The sequence below is a fragment of the Coregonus lavaretus genome (genome assembly GCF_964263955.1).
Source record: "Coregonus lavaretus genome assembly, contig: HAP1_SCAFFOLD_775, whole genome shotgun sequence".
In the NCBI taxonomy this organism is placed as follows: domain Eukaryota; kingdom Metazoa; phylum Chordata; class Actinopteri; order Salmoniformes; family Salmonidae; genus Coregonus; species Coregonus lavaretus.
In genome coordinates this window covers 69522-84946 of record NW_028159865.1, presented here as the reverse complement: position 1 = coordinate 84946, position 15425 = coordinate 69522, and the positions used below count along the sequence as shown (strand labels likewise).

The window sequence follows — 15425 nt, the reverse complement described above, 5'->3', positions numbered from 1 at the left end:
TTATTTTTACCTGTTTTTATGCTCATGTTTTGAAATTATACTTCATTACTATAACGATTATCAATAAGCCTGAACATTAATTTAGTCAACTCTGGTCGAGAAAAACGTATTTTCCTAGTACATTCATTGTCAGATTCATCAACCAGCAGCGAGCACTCTGCCTTCTAGCACAAGCGAGGGGCATGTTGAGGTACATTTGCTAACCGGGAGGGTTGCATGATGTAGTTTATTGGTGGGCTGGAAGACGCACTCTTGTCTTATCTATTCCGAGGTTGTTTAATCACAATATTAGATATTTAAAAAATGCATGTATACTAGGGTTGAGGTTGGAGCATCTGACTAGTGATTATTTACCAGGGGTTCAACACCTGCTATAGTCACTATTTAATTGCTCTTCCAAAAGCATCACAGGCCTAAAACGAGATATATAGCTAACTAAAGTAATGAGTGACCATTTTATAAAATCATGGGACATATAGTATTTGGTTGCATGCTATTTTATGTCAATCATATTTCTGCTTGTAGCCTGTAACTGATGCTTCGTGGTCTTATGCTGCCATCTATTGGAAATATTTAGCTATTAAAAGTTATTAATTCACGTACAGACGTTGGTGAGGCAGCTGAGAAATAAAGTGTATTAGATCAGTCACAAACCTGCCCCACGCCAATTGCTGGACTTTCACACAGAGGTTACTAGGTCACCCAATTCAAAACAAATGTGTCTTATTTATCAAGTGCTCTGTCTTGCTATTATACATATAATGAAATAACAACAAAATAATCAAAACACTATTTAATACTATAATTGTATTTACTAAGATAATATTATTACTAAAATAGTTTCTAAAAGTGTTCTAGGCTACCCTACCCTAGAATTAGGGGTTAGGGTTACGGCCAAAATAGGTTATAAGTAGGGTAAGAGTTTCTGTATAGCACTTTGTGACATCTGCTGGTGTAAAAAGGGCTTTATAAATACATTTGATTGATTGTTAGGTTTAGGGTTTTTATGGCAAAAAACTGTATGGGTTTATAGCACTCTTGCTCCTCCTTGTGGCCGTATGTGGGTACTACATAACTCATTCATGAAATTTTTTACATTTACATTTTACATATTTAGCACACGCTCTTATCCAGAGCGACTTACAGTTAGTGAGTGCATACATTTTCATACTGGCCCCCCGTGGGAAACGAACCCACAACCCTGGTGTTGCAAGCGCCATGCTGTACCAACTGAGCTATATGACACTTGCTAGGCTCATAATCTGAGGTAGCAACTGCATCCGATCTACAAATCCATTAGCTAGACCACCCGATTAGACAACAATCACCCCATTATACCCATTTGGTTTGCAACTCAGTGAAACTGCGCAGCATTCGCTCAATTTGATGCCTACGAACGAAGATTTCGTTGCATATCAAATTACCCAGCAGCCATTTAGAAACAACAAGTCATCAGAAAAATTGTTATTTCTTAATTTATTTCTTAAAATGTCTTCTGGCTGTTTAAATCTGCCACATCTTGAAAAAGAGGACAGGGACATGCGTTTTGTTTAGATTGTACACTTTTTTCTTAAAACAAATATTACATTTACATTTTAGTCATTTAGCAGACGCTCTTATCCAGAGCGACTTACAGGAGCAATTAGGGTTAAGTGCCTTGCTCAAGGGCACATTAACGTCATTTAGCAGACGCTCTTAGCCAGAGCGACTCGCAAATTGGTGCGTTCACCCTATGGCCAGTGGGATAACCACTTTACAATTGGGGGGGGGGGGGGGTTAGAAGGAACACTTTATCCTATCCCAGGTATTCCTTAAAGAGGTGGGGTTTCAAATGTCTTCGGAAGGTGGTGAGTGACTCCGCTGTCCTGGCGTCGTGAGGGAGCTTGTTCCACCATTGGGGTGCCAGAGCAGCGAACAGTTTTGACTGGGCTGAGCGGGAGCTATGCTTCCGCAGAGGAAGGGGAGCCAGCAGGCCAGAGGTGGATGAACGCAATGCCCTCGTTTGGGTGTAGGGACTGATCAGAGCCTGAAGGTACAGAGGTACAGAGGTACAGAGGTGCCGTTCCCCTCACTGCTCCATAGGCAAGCACCATGGTTAAATATGGTTAACCATGACCAGAAAATGTTTAACGTTTGATGGCTTTGCGCCAGACAACACCTCTTAAACTGTGGCTCACCACAACATGTACTCAGGTTAACATTGAGCGCGCTCACCAAGTAACCGTAACCTTGTTACCTGAGGTAAATCTACAGGGTTAGCGCTCACCAAGTAGCCGTAACCTTGTTAATAATAAGTTACCTGAGGTAAATCTACAGGGTTAGCGCTCACCAAGTAGCCGTAACCTTGTTAATAATAAGTTACCTGAGGTAAACCTAAAGGGTTAACGCTCACCAAGTAGCCATAACCTTGTTAATAATAAGTTACCTGAGGTAAACCTACAGGGTTAACGCTCACCAAGTAGCAGTAACCTTGGTAATAATAAGTTACCTGAGGTAAACCTACAGGGTTAACGCTCACCAAGTAGCCATAACCTTGTTAATAATAAGTTACCTGAGGTAAACCTACAGGGTTAACGCTCACCAAGTAGCAGTAACCTTGGTAATAATAAGTTACCTGAGGTAAACCTACAGGGTTAACGCTCACCAAGTAGCCATAACCTTGTTAATAATAAGTTACCTGAGGTAAACCTACAGGGTTAACGCTCACCAAGTAGCAGTAACCTTGGTAATAATAAGTTACCTGAGGTAAACCTACAGGGTTAACGCTCACCAAGTAGCTGTAACCTTGTTAATAATCAGTTACCTGAGGTAAACCTACAGGGTTAATGCTCACCAAGTAGCCATAACCTTGTTAATAATAAGTTACCTGAGGTAAACCTACAGGGTTAACTAACCTTGTTAATAATAAGTTACCTGAGGTAAACCTACAGGGTTAATGCAGGCAGGTCTCATTGATAACAATAGTGAAGCTGGCATTGTGACGCAGAACAATGGGCTGGGAATAGAACGTTCTGAAGGCGAGTCGGTGTCACGGAGCTCAATAGAACTAATAGGAGCTGGTAGGGTGAAAAATACCCTAAAATAAGGCCTGTTTTTTCGCGATTACTTCATAACCAGGGACAGAAGGTAATATTATGAAACTGGGCTCCATGGCGGATGCAATGAACTAATTTTATCAGAAATAAACGTTGTAAAAAATGTCACTTGAGGCGCCCCGAAAATAATATTCAAAAGTTCAGTCCTTGGACACAGAGGGATTAAACACTAAAGTTACCGTCCATCTAGTGAAGAGAGGAGAACCGGACAGAGGGATGGTAGGAAGCCAGCATCCGTCAACGAGAGAGGGAGAAGCCCTCCACCGTATTTAACAGGTGGAAGAAACAACCCGGGAGCTCCATCGGTCCACAAGAAATGCAGGCAGCCGGTGATGATGTAGTGGTAGCTAGGATAACTAGGATGGTGCTGGTAGAGTAGCTAGCTTAGCTAGCTGTACCGACTAGCTTGGATAGCTAGCAGGTCGTCCGTCTGTCCCTCGAGGATGATGACGAATCCGGTGAACCACACAATTAAACAAGAATAGCGAGTGAAAAGGATCTGGCTACACTCATACTGTCACTGACCATTACGCAAAAAGCAAATTGAACAATAAACTTCGGCGTCTCAACACTGTAACGAACTCCGTCGTTATTCCCCAACATCACCTCAGCCCACTCTGCGCGTAACTGGACAATATGCTTGGCGCCAAACCGTACGTGGAGGCGGACAGTTCCAGAACGCGGACATGAGCAGAGCAACACAATACATTTACGTTTACATTTTAATCACTTAGCAGACGCTCTTATCCAGAGCGACTTACAGTTAGTGAGTGCATACATAACCCAGTCTTTACACTGGCTTACATTAGTCATATTCATTTTTATATGTAAAACAAACATTCAAAGTTTTTTTTATAACAATATTTTGAGATCTGGGCCCATATCCACAAAGTGTCTCAGAGTAGAACATTGGTCGTATAAGTGCTGAGAATAAAGACATTTTACACTTATGGGTATAAATTAAAGCTATGCATGAAGCCTCTAGTCCCACCTAGTCGGTAGATATTTAGGACACCTCATGAGCTGTCCTAACCAGTTAAGAGGTACCAGCAGGTGTCTTGATAATACTATAGAATAATGCAGTGAGTCAGTGGTTCCTGCGCCACATGTAATTGCTTTGGAGTAGTTAAAAATAATATTTTTATATTTCTATATGATCAATCCATAAATAATATAGACCTACATGCAACCGTATGTCTTGTGCTTTTGGCAATGATTTCTGTATAATAATTATGTATAAGTGATACCATTAATGTCTGCATAGCATGTTGTCTTCATTTTGGCAGATTAACTCATGCTTATTTCTGAAGAGTAACTCAGGTTTTCGCCCAGCGGCTAAGGAGTTGGAGCTGTGGCAGGAGTTGGACCTATGGCAGAAAGGTGGCTTGTTCGAATCCTGGGCCGGGCGCTGGAAAAAACGGCCGGGCTTGATCTGACCACAGGAGGGCTGCTGGGTTCACATCCTCAAAACATTCACCTTTTGTTGATCAGAACTCTAGAAGTTCTTCTTCACTGAAACCAAAAATATATATAACTTTTAGTGGTTCCATATATTAAGGAAGTGATAGAAGCATTTCTGGTTCTATAAGGAACCTTCTTTTCTAAGTGTATAATAAACACGTTTTTCTTTTGATTATTTAATTACCTACATCATGTTATTTCAAGTTATCCCTTTGGAGCACAACATCACGTTGTTAAAAAATAATCATAAATTGGCCATGGCTATAAATTGGGCAATTGAAGGCATCTAGGGGGAAATATGTGTTCGATGAAAATGAACATTGTATGCAAAGTTGTAGGCAACATTATTGACAAGGGACCCTGATGCCTACGATGCCAAAGCTATTTCGAGTTGTTAAACGGGTGTGAAGAGTGTGTTGGTATAATGGTAATATTGTCAAAATTCTGCTTGTAACAACCATCAGAATTGGTTAAAGAAATATGCATTCCATTATATTAGGCAATAATGAAGAGTAGGTAAAGTGGTCGCGTCGTATTAAAATTCTATCAAATGTCTTCCATTGCAACCAGTCCAGTCAGGGTGCTGCAGAACCCCTGCAGTACCTCCACTGACCCCTGATTGAGAACTCCTGATTTAGCAGATACTCTAATCCAGAGTGATTTACAGTAAGTGCATTCATCTTAAGATAGCTATTTATTTTGTAAATAAAATTAATACATTATTCATAAAATTGTCATCTCACCTCTTAGCTTTGGTGTCATGTCCCCCAGAGAGACTTGATTTAGAGGCAGGGACCCCCTCCTCTCTCTCCCCAGAGAGACTCATTTTAGAGGCAGGGCCCCCCTCCTCTCTCTCTCCAGAGAGACTCATTTTAGACCACTGACCCCTAAACAGAGATGCAGCATGTTGGTTGTGGTGAACACAGTGACAACTAATTCTAGAATGTAAATTGTTCTCTTTTACTCATGATCTCTTAGAAATAAAACATTTACTAACAGACACATCCAAACAGTCAGGTGATTTAATTTAATCACATGAACATTGTTATGTTCGTCAACAAGAAATAAAACATTGTCTCTCAAACAGAAGAAGGAACTAACAAAGAGTCACTAACAACAACCAAAACGAAACAGGTGGTTTTAGGAGGGGTTCTGAAAGACACTCATGGGGGTGTCCACTAGTGATGGGAAACAGAGGCTTTCTGAACGCTTTGGGGCTTTCACCAAATTGTAACCGAAAATGCCATTGATAGATTTGAGTGCTAATAAACAACATTTAGTTAGAATGTGGGGTTCGCTTTTTGCCTCCAGGTTCACTATGTTTTGAAAAACGATGCATCTGTGGTGTTATTTAGGATACTAAAGACATAATATTATTATAGGCTACACTAAATAAAACACATTATTTAAACAACAATGGGAAGATTGCGGTTTCACAGAAAATAATTGTTCGACCATAGCAGGGATTCAATCTTGTGCCTATGTTGATGTCTGATCCCAATCCCCGTCCCTACCTGCTGAGCTCCCATTCAGGGGCTACAAACTGGAAGACATCAAACTAAATGTGTAAATAAGGTGTCCAGTAGAGGTCAGTGTTTGAAAAAGACTTTGCTTTGAAAAAAGCACCGGCACCAGGGAGAAATCAGGGAGATCTCTCGCATTTTGCAACACATGGTTCAAAAAAGCATGAGATTAAACAAAGCTTCGGACGCCATTGGTCATGTGGTAATGTTACTTCGAAACTATCCATGGCAGCGTTTCAAACACTTAAAAGACTCCCTCTCCCCTCAGCCCTCAAGTTAAGTGGACACTTCTGATGACGTATCATGACGTATGATGAGTGGACACTTGCAGGGCAAAGGGCGAGGGAAGAATGGATGAATTGTAAATGGACCGCCCTTGCCCAGAAATGTGTCACTCGTTTGTCCCACGGTTGTGTTTTCAGTCATCATAGCGACCGTTCTCTCTGCGTGGTGCGTGGGAAATGCATGTTACATCTTCAGCCGTTGTAGGAAAGATGCATCTTAAAACACTGGTAAGCCTAAATTCCATCGCTATCGGGAAAACGGGCCCTGAGTGACTTACAATACAGTTGCCGTATTGTAGTGTAATTTAGCTTTTAAAAAACTTGATTTGCCCTAACAAAATATTTTAATGAATTATAATCCATATAATAATTCACATTTCCTGTTGCTGCAGGATAATCTTTCTATTTCTGCTGTGAGAAACTGGGTCAAATTAAGATATGGCATCTGTAAGTGCATTTATCTTGAGATAGCTAAGTGATACAACCACATATCACAGTCAAATATACAGGATACGAACATCCCATTCCAGCTAAACATTGGATATATAGCGTTTTGAAAAAAAATCAAATTTTCATGGACATCTCAAATCTAGAACAGAAATATTGAAGGTACCAACCAATAAGCAATCATTTCTGATGAAAAAAACACAAATGTGAATTTTCTTTGTGTATAAATTCTTAAACAATATTGTCAGCTCACCTCTTAGTTTTGGTGTCAGGTCTCCCAAAGAGACTCATTTTAGAGGCAGGGACCCCCTCCTCTCTCTCCCCAGAGAGACTCATTTTAGAGGCAGGGCCCCCCTCCTCTCTCTCCCCAGAGAGACTCATTTTAGACCACTGACCCCTAAACAGAGATGCAGCATGTTGGTTGTGGTGAACACAGTGACAACTCATTCTAGAATGTCCATTGTTCTCTTTTACTCATGATCTCTTAGAAATCTAAAATCTATTAATTACAATTCTGAAATAAGTAACGCTTTGAACACACCAACTGAGTTATTGCATTTTGGTACACCAGAAGTACATTCATTTCCAATTGAACGCTGCTTTTGCCTTGCAGCATTGTGTTGCAGAGGCAGTTGCAGTGCGTTCTGTGTGGTTCATAAATTGGATTAATCAAACGTATGCGTCAAACTGTATGCGTAAACAGGTTGACAGAAATGGTAGCAGAAGGTGAATGTTTCACTTTTGTTGCACAAATATTTAGATGATGCTGCATACTATTTTGCGCAATGACGCAGTCGGTGTGTTCAAACCGTAATATTGAAGGTACCCACAAGCAATAATTTCTGATGAAAAAACTCATGTGAAAAAATTGTGGACATATAGTTTTGGAAATGTAATTAATAATTCTTAAACAAAACTGTAATCTCACCTCTTAGTTTTGGTGTCATGTTCCCCAGAGAGACTCATTTTGGAGGCAGGGACCCCCTCCTCTCTCTCCCCAGAGAGACTCATTTTAGAGGCAGGGACCCACTCCTCTCTCTCCCCAGAGAGACTCATTTTAGACCACTGACCCCTAAACAGAGATGCAGCATGTTGGTTGTGGTGAACACAGTGACAACTAGTTCTTGATTGACAATTGTTCTCATTTAATAATAATCTCTTAGAAATAAAACGTATACTAACAGACATATCGAAACAGTCAGGCTATTTAATGCAATCAGATGAACATCTGGTTGTGACATCTCTTCTCCATGTTAACTGTCAATAATAATAATAAGTCACTGTTTGTTAAGGTAGTTATAGACAGTGCAGCAACACAAGGCCATGTCTCACACTTATTTGTATTCATTAAAAGTCGGCCATTTGTTGTCTTTGAATCTGAGAATGTAGACAGAAGGGCTAAAACAGGCATGATTGATCTGAGGGGAAATCATTGATACATTCAGAAAGTATTTTTGCAACAAGTAGGAGATTTATATTATGTAAAGTAGGCTAGGTTATAATATATACAGTGGGGGAAAAAAGTATTTAGTCAGCCACCAATTGTGCAAGTTCTCCCACTTAAAAAGATGAGAGAGGCCTGTAATTTTCATCATAGGTACACGTCAACTATGACAGACAAATTGAGAGAAAAAAATTCAGAACATCACATTGTAGGATTTTTTATGAATTTATTTGCAAATTATGGTGGAAAATAAGTATTTGGTCACCTACAAACAAGCAAGATTTCTGGCTCTCACAGACCTGTAACTTCTTCTTTAAGAGGCTCCTCTGTCCTCCACTCGTTACCTGTATTAATGGCACCTGTTTGAACTTGTTATCAGTATAAAAGACACCTGTCCACAACCTCAAACAGTCACACTCCAAACTCCACTATGGCCAAGACCAAAGAGCTGTCAAAGGACACCAGAAACAAAATTGTAGACCTGCACCAGGCTAGGAAGACTGAATCTGCAATAGGTAAGCAGCTTGGTTTGAAAAAATCCCAGAACCACACGGGGGGACCTAGTGAATGACCTGCAGAGAGCTGGGACCAAAGTAACAAAGCCTACCATCAGTAACACACTACGCCGCCAGGGACTCAAATCCTGCAGTGCCAGACGTGTCCCCCTGCTTAAGCCAGTACATGTCCAGGCCCGTCTGAAGTTTGCTAGAGTGCATTTGGATGATCCAGAAGAGGATTGGGAGAATGTCATATGGTCAGATGAAACCAAAATATAACTTTTTGGTAAAAACTCAACTTGTCGTGTTTGGAGGACAAAGAATGCTGAGTTGCATCCAAAGAACACCATACCTACTGTGAAGCATGGGGGTGGAAACATCATGCTTTGGGGCTGGTTTTCTGCAAAGGGACCAGGACGACTGATCCGTGTAAAGGAAAGAATGAATGGGGCCATGTATCGTGAGATTTTGAGTGAAAACCTCCTTCCATCAGCAAGGGCATTGAAGATGAAACGTGGCTGGGTCTTTCAGCATGACAATGATCCCAAACACACCGCCTGGGCAACGAAGGAGTGGCTTCGTAAGAAGCATTTCAAGGTCCTGGAGTGGCCTAGCCAGTCTCCAGATCTCAACCCCATAGAAAATCTTTGGAGGGAGTTGAAAGTCTGTGTTGCCCAGCGACAGCCCCAAAACATCACTGCTCTAGAGGAGATCTGCATGGAGGAATGGGACAAAATACCAGCAACAGTGTGTGAAAACCTTGTGAAGACTTACAGAAAACGTTTGACCTGTGTCATTGCCAACAAAGGGTATATAACAAAGTATTGAGAAACTTTTGTTATTGACCAAATACTTATTTTCCACCATAATTTGCAAATAAATTCATTAAAAATCCTACAATGTGATTTTCTGGAATTTTTTTTCTCATTTTGTTTGTCATAGTTGACGTGTACCAATGATGAAAATTACAGGCCTCTCTCATCTTTTTAAGTGGGAGAACTTGCACAATTGGTGGCTGACTAAATACTTTTTTTCCCCACTGTACATAGAAGGCCATAGACACCCAGTCCCAGGTTGACTTAAGAATAGAGGAGAATGAGAATGAGCAGCATGTCTGTCCATGCGGGCTTTCAGATCCTCATTCTCCTGCTGGACCTTTTGGAAGGCATTCGTCCAGCTTTAACGCTTTTCTCCATCTACAAAAACATCCAAAACATTCAAGACTAGATAGAAAAATGGTCTTAAAATTGATGCCTGAACTATAGGTGTGTCCATCTGCATCAGTTTGTGGTCCTGTTGGTGCAGCTGTTTGTTCTTGATATCCAGCACCACATTGAGGCTCTCCACCTCCTGCTCCAGATACAGGGAGTCCTTCTGGAACGGCACAACAAGAGGGTGGTCTGAATAAGACTAGTCTGAATGAGTGTGATAATTCCAGATGAGGTTAGCCTCTGCCCATAACAGTTATACAACCCTACATCCATAACCTAATCAACAGAGGGCACCATACCTAGGTGACAAAAACACCCCACTGTGTAAGCCCAATTTAATATACACCATTACAATAAATCCATTATGTATTTTAGGCAGGTCTAAAAGAAACATGATTAAAATTAAGAAAATGCATTTCAGAAGAACAGAACATGAGTAGGCCTACTGTAAGTTATCTGGCTATACACCATGCCATAGGCTGTAGGCTTGTTCATTTAGCTGACAAGATATGCTTATAAGTCATGCCATTATTTTTATTTTATATTATTTTATAGTAAGAACAATATAATTCAACTTAGCTGAAAAAAATGTAAAGGATATTTTTCTCATTCTGGAGCAGGATTTCAGAAAGTTTCAAAAAAAGCTTGCGCTCTGTTCCTTGCCTCATGCTGCACAGCTGTTCTCTCATCAAGTGATCCTATTTTCACCCATCAGACACCCATATGCTATGAAGCCCCTAAATAAGATCTGGTGCAACCAATTACCTTCAGAAGTTACATAACTTGTTAAATAAAGTCCACCTGTGTGCAAGCTAAGTGTCACATGATCTCAGTATATATACACCTGTTCTGAAAGGCCCCAGAGTATGCAACACCACTAAGCAAGGGGCACCATGAAGACCAAGGAGCTCTCCAAACAGGTCAGGAACAAAGTTGTGGAGAAGTACAGATCAGGGTTGGGTTATAAAAAAATATCCGAAACTTTGAACATCCCACGGAGCACCATTAAATCCATTATTAAAACATTGAAAGAATATGGCACCACAATAAACCTGCCAAGAAAGGGCCGCCCACCAAAACTCACAGACTCCCAACACCTCTCATCACCCGAGAACACCATCCCCACAGTGAAGCATGGTGGTGGCAGCATCATGCTGTGGGGATGTTTTTCCATCGGCAGGGACTGGGAAACTGGTCAGAATTGAAGGAATGATGGATGGCGGTAAATACAGGGAAATTCTTGAGGGAAACCTGTTTCATTCTTCCAGAGATTTGAGACTGGGATGGAGGTTCACCTTCCAGCAGGACAATGACCCTAAGCATACTGCTAAAGCAACACTCGAGTGGTTTAAGGGGAAACATTTAAAGCCCAGACCTCAATCCAATTCAGAATATGTGGTATGACTTAAAGATTGCTGTACACCAGCGGAAACCATCCAACTTGAAGGAGCAGTTTTGCCTTAAAGAATGGGCAAAAATCCCAGTGGCTAGATGTGCCAAGCTTATAGAGACATACCTCAAGAGACTTGCAGCTGTAATTGCTGCAAAAGGTGGCTCTACAAAGTATTGGCTTTGGGGGGGTGAATAGTTATGCATGCTCAAGTTCTGTTTTTTTGTCTTATTTCTCGTTTGTTTCACAAGAAAAAATATTTTGCATCTTCAAAATGGTAGGCATGTTGTATAAATCAAATGATACAAACCCCCCCAAAAATCAATTTAATTCCAGGTTGTAAGGCAACAAAATAGGAAAAATGCCAAGGGGGGTGAACACTTTCACTGTAAGCCACTGTATATGCCATGGCCTCTCCAACCCTGTTCATGCAGTTACCCAGTGCTTAATTTTGAGAAACCAAGTTAAATCTGTTTGGGATCGTCGATAGTAACATGTTTTCACAACTACACATATTAAATATTTTCATTAAAACTTTTGACAGCCCCTCTCTCTGCGCGCTGGAGTAAGGAATGAAGGAGAGAGGGGAAGAGATGTAAATGCACAGTGGTGAGATGTATGTAGCTACAAGGTGATGTGTCAGCCTATTCATTATATAAAAAATAAGAAAACTCTATTATAGGCTATTAAAAATCAAATACAAATTCACTGTAATTGTAGGCTAAATCTGTAAGCCATTCTGCACAATCAATGAACCAACAGTATCGCCTAGGGCTATACGTTTTCTCCCACACTCATGGATAGAAAGGTTGGAGAGTAGCATAAGGTAACCAGTCCATCCAGTATGCATAATAATACAGTCCACACTCAAAAGGCCATTACTATTTATTATTATTCTTATTTATTTTTTTTTGGGGGGGGGGGGGGGGGGGTAATATGCAGTAGGCTATGTATGGTATACTGAACAAAAATAAAACGCAACATGCAACAATTTCAACTATTTGACTGAGTTACAGTTCATATTAGGAAGTCAGTCAATTGAAAAAAATTCATTAGGCCCTCATCTATGGATTTCACATGACTGGGCAGGGGCGCAGACATGGGTGGGCCTGGCTCCCCAGGGAGTGGCCTAGCCAATCAGAATTTTTTTACCACAAAAGGGCTTTATTACAGACAGAAATACTCCTCAGTTTCATCAGCTGTCCGGGTGGCTGGTCTCAAACGATCCCACAGGTGAAGAAGCCGGTTGTGGAGGTCCTGGGCTGGCGCGGTTAAATGTGGTCTGCGGTTGTGAGGCCGGTTGGACGTACTGCCAAATTCTCTAAAATTACGTTGGAGGCGGCTTATGGTAGAGAAATTAACATTACATTCTCTGGCAACAGCTCTGGTGGACATTCCTGCAGTCAGCATGCCAATTGCACGCTCCCTCAAAACTTGAGACATCTGTGGCATTGTGTTGTGTGACAAAACTGCACATTTTAGAGTGGCCTTTTATTGTCCCCAGCACAAGGTGCACCTGTGTAATGATCATGCTGTTTAATCAGCTTCTTGATATGCCACAGATGTCAGGTGGATGGATTATCTTGGCAAAGGAGAAATGCTCACTAACAGGGATGTAACCACATTTGTGAACAAAATTCTAGAGAAATAAGCTTTTTGTGCGAATGGAACATTTCTGGGATCTTTCATTTCAACCAACACGTTCCATGTAGTTCAGTATAGATCATTCTAAGAAACAGCAACAGCCTAGTGCGTTTCTGTTGAGAGAGAGGTGGGAAATGCAGTCAGTGTGTTACACTGGACCAAAATAAGATCTGGGCCTGCGTTTCACATTCCACATGTAAACATGGGACCAACACTTTACATGTTGCGTTAATTTTTTTGTTCAGTATATAATGGCACAATAATTTTAATTCTGTTTTATTTTTTGTGGGCTTGGGCTCATATATAGGCCTATGCATAAGCTCTAATATGCATATGGATGTTTTGAATTAATCATCACCTTATAAAGTGCTATCCATTTCGTTGTGTTAGGCTTTGAAACAACATCCACAACAACCATGTTTTCCACTCAGTTTAACCTGTTGTTGAACATCTTTCTTTAAATTGATCAATCACAGCGAGGTGAGTTTTAAAAGCATGAAACTGTTTTGATAAGTGTTTGATGTGATTTTCGATTGTATTTGAATTGATGTGAGAGTGATTAGAGGGACAATAGAGCCCTGAGCACCAGGCCATTAGCGACCTGACGGTCGTTAGCTAGTTGGGTACTACCAACGCATGTCCAGAGTGCATAAGAGGAGAGGTGACTCAGTCACGTGGAATTTGACTGCGGTCATGACTCATGACTGCCAGTGTGACGGTAATACGGTCACCACAACAGCCTTACTCAAACATGGCCAATGCTTTCAACCACATAGGAGAGAATTAAAGTCATTATAGGTTGTAAAACTATACACCGTGTGGTGTTTCAACTATTCCCCATGACTCCCACAGCCCCAAGCAGGCAGTGGACCACTGGGTTGATCCTGGTGGTTATTGTCAGTCTATTTCTAGCCTACCAGAGTGGCTGGAAGGGTAGTACAGAGGTCGTTATCGCAATCCCCTCATGTGCATTGTTAGAATGCTGCGAGGAAATGGGCACCCAATCAATACTGATTATGACCGACAGCAGCCTAACTTTAACAATGCACTCTTGGGTGGTGTCAAAAATGGCACCCTATTCACTTTATAGTGCACTACTGTTGACCAGAGGCGCTGGTTGGAAGGAGTGCACTATATAAGAAATAGACAAAAATACAGAAAGAGAAGAAAACACCATTATACACTGGAGGTCCTGTATGCCTCAGTTGGTACAGCATGGCGCTTGCAATGCCAGGATTGTGGGTTCTATTCCTGGGACCACCCATATGTAAAATGTGTGCACGCATGCCTATGTTGCTTTGGACAAAAGTGTCTGCTAAATCGCATATATTATTGAGGGAGGGAGATAGGGCAGTGCTGTTGCTTAGCGTCAATGACACTTACCTCTGAACGTTATTGGAGTGGGCTGTAAGATGAGAGTGAATGTGAGGGGTGTTGCGTGTTGGCAGTACCTGATTTCTCTCAGCCAGCTCCCTCCTCTGGCCCTCCTCTGTCTTTATCCTGTGGTTCAGGGTCGTGTTCTCCTCGGTGAGCTCCTGAATCTGGCCCTGAGGAACACCACATCATGAGGACATTATCACCTAACCTCTCCTGAGACTAAATAAATTGGAATATATTTTGATATGTGAAGCTGAAGCTTACAGATAAAGTGACTTCAGCCTCCTTCAGTCTTTTGTCCAATGTCTGCAGCTCCCGCTCATGAGCTTGACGGAGCTCTTGAAGAGAGATCACAGTTTAACAGAATTATAATGCAAGACAGTCAAAATCAGAAATACTTCTGATTCATCAAAGTTAAATGACTTTAACACACGTGCTGTGCTGATTTTTACCTCGCAGTAACTTAAGATTTGGTCTATAAAAAACAACGGTGTACATGACAGGATGAATGTACCTTCTAGAGAGTCCTCACACTGCTGTTTAACTGCCTGGATCTGTTCAGAGTGGCTGGCCTCGTGCTCTAACATCACAGCCTCATGGCTGGCTCTCAACTCCCCCATCTTCAAAAAGAGAAGGAACATGGTTTTAGGAACATTTATGGTCAATAACAAAAGCAACGTACAAAAAGCTTATTACCACTTTATCTATTTCCCCAGAGTCAGATTAATTCGTGGATAACATTTTTATGTCTGCGTGCAGTTTGAAGGAAGTTGCTAACTAGCATTAATGCAATTGCCAACTAGGGTTAATGCACTTGCCAACTAGGGTTAATGCAATTGCCAACTAGGGTTAATGCACTTGCCAACTAGGGTTAATGCAATTGCCAACTAGGGTTAGTGCAATGACTGGAAGTCTATGGTAACTGCTAGCATGCTAGTAGGTACCATAGACTTACAGTCATTGCGCTAACGCTCTTTAACACTGGCTTGTGAAACGCGCCAACTTCCTTCATACTGGATGCAGAGACCTAAAAATGGTATCCATGAGTTCAC

General features: G+C 41.3%; 1 long non-coding RNA gene across 1 annotated transcript; it reads right to left on the bottom strand.

The window, feature by feature from the left end:
• Positions 1-14478: 14478 nt before the first annotated feature.
• LOC311122362 lies at positions 14479-14945 on the bottom strand. The gene is made up of 3 exons (XR_014612423.1): positions 14888-14945; positions 14638-14711; positions 14479-14543 (listed from the first exon to the last, which is right to left on the bottom strand). It is a non-coding gene; the product is annotated as an uncharacterized lncRNA (long non-coding RNA).
• Positions 14946-15425: the final 480 nt, after the last annotated feature.